The sequence below is a fragment of the Peromyscus maniculatus genome, chromosome 6 (assembly GCF_049852395.1).
Source record: "Peromyscus maniculatus bairdii isolate BWxNUB_F1_BW_parent chromosome 6, HU_Pman_BW_mat_3.1, whole genome shotgun sequence".
Taxonomy (NCBI): Eukaryota; Metazoa; Chordata; class Mammalia; order Rodentia; family Cricetidae; genus Peromyscus; species Peromyscus maniculatus.
The window spans coordinates 109,171,798-109,177,229 of record NC_134857.1 but is presented as its reverse complement, the minus strand read 5'-3'; the positions used below and the strand labels follow the sequence as shown (position 1 = coordinate 109,177,229).

The following is a 5,432-nucleotide window of genomic DNA, read 5'->3' as shown; positions in this document are numbered from 1 at the left end:
TTCCACCATCTTAACAGCGGAGGACCACGTGTCACTCGCACACTTGTGCTGATGACTGCAAGCCTATCGTGTCCCCCCAGCACAGCTATGGACAATGGAGAGCACTTGATACTCCACTATACTGCTGGGTTATGTACTTAATCTACCATGTTTTCATCATTATTGTCAGAAACATACTCTTTCTACTTACTGAAAAATCAGTTTGCTGCAAAATAGCATGCTGGGTTATGCTGGCAGCAGCTGCATTACCTCTTGAGTCGACAACCTTTCTTGATTGTCTAAAGAGGCCTTTTTAGAGTGACTGGCCTGTGCCCTCTAGGTTTATGTCGGGACACTCCAAGATGTCTGGACTAGGATGAAATTGCCTGCCATGAGGCGATGCACTTTTCAGCTGAACAGGGCGTGGTCAGTGTGGGGCTGTAGAACAGCGTCTAGGCCATGCTTGAACTCCAGGCACTTCTTTGTCTATCCATCCTGACTTTGAGTCAGCGTGCCTGTGGCTATCAGCGGTTGAGGTTGCTCCTTACCAGGATGGTGGGAAACCACAGGTCTCACCAGCGGGGATGAGGTAATCTTGCTATTTACTAGTGCGTTTTCTGATCATGCATAACATTTGATCACACCTAGGTTCCTTGTTTCATGAGGCTTCAGCCACATACTGTTCTGTAAAGCATGCACCTCAAGTAGGTCTTTAACAAATGTAATCTTAATCTGAGTAATAGTTTATTATTTCTGGCATTTTTTGAGGCAAAATCCATCTGCACGTCCTAAAACTTATTTGTAGCCCACTTGACCTGGAACTGCTCTGGCCTCTGCTTCCCAAGCACTGGGATTGTATGTGCTTGTCACCACATCCAGTTCATGCAGTTCTGGGATTGAGCCAGGTTTTTATGCAGGCCAGGCAAGCACTGTACCCACAGAGCTGCATCTCCAGCCTCTGGGTGATACTTAGGAAAGAATCACACCGTGCCAAGAACTGCACTAGAAATCTCTCTTGTTCAGAATTAGTCTCAAGTCTCACTGGTCTGTGGAGGTGGGAAATCCTGTGTAGACAGGTCAGTTGCTGAGGTGAGGACAACAGTTTTAGTTAGACTGAAGGATGGAGGAAGGCTTTATTGTGGCTCACAGCTTCAGAGCTGTGGGTCTATGGTACAGGGAAGGATATGGCAGAGCAGAACAGGTCACATCAGGACAGCCAAGAAGCAGAGAAACATGATTCCTATGCTTGGGTGCTTTCTCTATTTTCCCCCTTTCCTCTGTCTGACCCCCCCCAGCTTATGTGCTGGTGAGGCCCACATTCAGGGCAGGTCTTTCCCAAATGTCCTCACAGGCCAATCCAGAGTGTGGTTTCCTGACTTTGGATCTCTCATTCCAACCAAGATAGACAAGGTTAATAATCCCAGCCATGCCGAGGATGAGACTGCAGGGTGAGTAGGCGCGAGGCATGGAAGAGGGAGAAGGAGCATGTGGCAGTTCCAGTGGCTCACGTTGATCAGGGTTTGGAGAACCAGGAAGAGGCAGACCTAGGGTTAAGGCCAAAGAAGTGAGAATTGAGAAGAGAGTCGGAGGCCAGTCGATAAGGACCTTACCCACCTTCTGTTAGGGATTTCGAACCTTACCCAGGGATGGATAGCTGCTAAAGATTTTCAAGAAATGGGTGGACATGGTCTGAGTGACCATGGAGGGGATGCCAATCATGTCGAGCAGGATCTAATAATGCAACTAACACATTTCTGTATGGCTTACAGCCAGGAGGTCACTGCTGGCATTGTGGAGGTACTTTGTAGAGGAGAGAGGTCCAGGTAGCCTCAGATGGATGAGCTGAAACAGGAAACCAGTTACAATTGCAGCTTATTAGACAATAGATGTTTTATGTGACCAAGGACTTGTATCCACTATGTTTCTTAACTACAACCTTGTGATCGAATCTAATCACATACCAAAGGTAAAAATGATTTTTACTTCCTGCCCCCTTAAAATAACCTTTATAAACAACTTACTTTGAGTTATCTTGGGGTACCAGGTTGCTGTTTACTTTAAAACGTTACTACTTTCATGGGACAAGACCCATGGTAAAAGTGGGTTGAACTTGCTGTAATGTAATTCTGTTGGTATTTTATTAATTCAACAGTACATTATAAGATTTTGTATCAAGCTCCCAGATCTCAGTTTGCAAGAAGAAAAAAAAAAGTCATTCAAATCAAGCAGCCTGCAGCCAAATCTTCAATCCAAAAGATTCCCATAAAACATTAAAAATTATAGCATGAACCTGAAATCTTGCATGGTACTCAGAGTTCAGGTCTACAGTGAACCTTTAAATTGGCAGGACATGGTGTTATGAAACCTCGACTTTCCAAAGTATATGACAAACATCTATATGTTCATATATGTCAGTCACACAAGGACTGAAACTTGAAACAAAGGTCAACATTCTTGAAACCCGACAGGATCTGTGTCACCATGCAGCTCCGGACTATGGTAAAGATGAGTGACATGTGATGAAATTTTAGCTATGAAAAATGTAAATCTTACTTTATTTCTTTTCTTTTCTTTTCTTTTCTTTTCTTTTCTTTTCTTTTCTCTTCTTTTCTTTTTTTTTTTTGCCAGCTTTCTTTCTCCACCACTAAAACATCATGCGACCTGGGCAAATACTTAGTTTCATTGCTAGTCTATATAAGACTAAGGTTCAAATCAAATTTAGTTCCCCCACCCCTCCCCATGGAGTCTTGCTAACCTAGGCTGACTTTGCACTTTGTTTTCTTCTGATTCTGTGTCCTGAGTGAGGGACACAGATCCAGTTCTTCATAAGGAACAATTACGGGTGACATTCTTGGTATGTGAAGCCTCATTTGATCCGCTTCCATCCACAGAGAATTACATGTTCATGTGTGTCAAGGTTCCAAGAGACAACTCCAATTTAAACAGCTCACCCACATTAAAAAATGCACTGCTGTAGTTTGGTTAGGATGTGTTTGTCTTGAAGGCTCATGGATGGATCCTTTCCAACTGGTGACTCCTGTGAGAGGTGACTGGATCCTGGGATCTCTGACCCAACCAATGGATTAAACTTTTGGTGGAGTCATAACATGGTATTATTGGGAGGTGGGGTTTGATTGGAGGAAAGTGGGTTGCTGAGGGCATACCCAGGAAAGATGTACCATATTTCAGACCCTTTCTTTCTTTCTTTCTTTCTTTCTTTCTTTCTTTCTTTCTTTCTTTCTTTCTTTCTTTCTTTCTTTCTTTCTTTCTTTCTTTCTTTCTTCTCTCTCTCTCTCTCTCTCTCTCTCTCTCTCTCTCTCTCTCTCTCTCTCTCTTTCTTTCCGTCTGTCTGTCTTTCTTTTTCCTGCCTCTTGTGTATCATGACATAAGCTCCTTTATCCCACCGTATGCTCACCACTGTGACGTTCACTCTGGACTCAGGCCCATAGCAATAGAGCCAGTGAGCCATGGCTCAAACCTCCGAATCATGGAATGAAATAAATCTTTCTTCATTTTAAGTTGTTTTGCTCAGGTATCTGTCACTGAAATGGAAATCTAACATATATAGCAAGCTTATGAAGTCTGAAATAATTCTTGAATTTTCTGTACTACTCCTGTAAATGAAATTATTTCCTGTGGGAGCCTGTGTAAGAAAGCTGTGAACTTACTGTGAACTATGGATGGGGCACAGTGCTGAATGTTCTTCCCACAGGGTGGCCTTCTAGAAAGAATTGCATAAACTATGATAAATGAACACACTTGAAAGAACGTGAAGGGAATGCCCTGGCATGTCCACATTATCCCTGTGGAAAAGGTCAAGGTCTGGGAGGAATATTCTTGGCTCTTTTCACGGTGACCAAAGATGATAAGAGGTAACACCAGGTGTGCCCTCTGTGCACTTGTATTTGCTTAAGCTAACCTCAAATGTCACCTCATGTGTTGCTTGCTTTAGTAATAAAAGGGAGAAATGCTGTATTTGCACTACCCTTGAGCTCAAACTCTTGGAGTCTCCTAGTACCCTACACAGGTCTTTGGAATAGACTTTGATCCCCAGGAAATCAGTCTCACTGGCCACAGGGTGGGTTGACAATTTCCCACACATCTTTTCTCTTGCAGACTGATTTTTTTCCTTTTATTCAACTTTAAGAAACACCAGGAAGGAGTATGCTTCCCTCTGCCAGCCGTGGTGGCTTTCTTTTCTGATCCCTGTAGGTACCCCTTCTTTGTAGGGAAGGGAAGAAACTCTGAGTAAGTGAAGTCCTGAGTGAATGCGAATTGTTAACATTGGCACAGCCATGACAAGGACAGAGCCTCAGACCCATGGGCACCTGGCAAAGCCTTTCCCTCTGATCCAAGTAGGAGATGCCCAGTGTGTACAAAAACTAGCAGCTGCAAGCTTCCTTCTTCTGGATGTTTACAGCCTGAATCAGCTCGCTGTTAGAGACTTGCGATGCCAACCTCACCCATGCTGTACAGAATAAACACACCGAGGCTCTTTTTCTCCAGCGCGCCACCAACGATCTTCTTTTCATCATGGATCGCCACCCGCCCCCGTGTTACCGGTATTGCAAGAACAAGCGGTACGTACTCAAAGTCTCGCTTCTGCCGAGGTGTTCCTGAGGCTAAAGTCCGCATCTTTGGCTTGGACAGAAGGCGGCAAAAGTTGATGAATTCCCACTTTGTGGCCACATGGTGTCAGATGAATAAGAGCAGCTCTCTTCTGAAGCTCTGGAGGCTGCCCGCATTTGTGCCAACAAATACATGATAAAGAGTTGTGGCAAGGATGGCTTTCATGTTGGAGTGAGGCTCCACCCTTCCGTGTCATCCGAATCAACAAGATGTTGTCCTGTGCTGGGGCCGACAGGCTCCAGATAAGTATGAGTGGTGCCTTTAGGAAGCCCCAGGGCACGGTGGCCAGGGTTCACAGTGGCCAGGTCATCGTGTCCATCCGCACCAAGCTGCAGAATAAGGAACATGGGATTGAGGCTCTTCGTAGAGCCAAGTTCAAGTTCCCTGACAGCCAGCAGATCCACATCTCAAAGAAATGGGGCCTCACCAAGTTTAATGCAGATGGATTTGAAGTGGCTCACTCCTGATGGCTGTGGGGTCAAGTATATCCCCAATCGTGGCCCCTTGGACAAGTGGTGAGCCCTGCACTCCTGGGGGCTTCTACAGTGTTCTCCTGTACCCTACCAAATCATGTGCAGCAGTAAGTCTCACATCCAGTCTACTTATAAATAAATAAATGAATAATAAATAAATGAATAATAAATAAATAATGAATAATAAATAAATGAATGAATGAATAAGCAAATAGATAAATAGATAAATAAATAAATGAAGCACACACCGAGGTTCCGAGTTAAGACAGTAGTAGGTGCCTGTCCATCACAGTGTGCACACCCCGCCTCATCCCAGCTTTTTCTATCCCCATATCTGTCCTTTCTTCATTC

At 44.3% G+C, this 5,432-nt stretch overlaps 1 pseudogene; it reads left to right on the top strand.

Moving 5' to 3' along the window:
* Positions 1-3,954: 3,954 nt before the first annotated feature.
* On the top strand, positions 3,955-5,163 carry LOC143273777 (large ribosomal subunit protein uL16-like; annotated as a pseudogene).
* Positions 5,164-5,432: the final 269 nt, after the last annotated feature.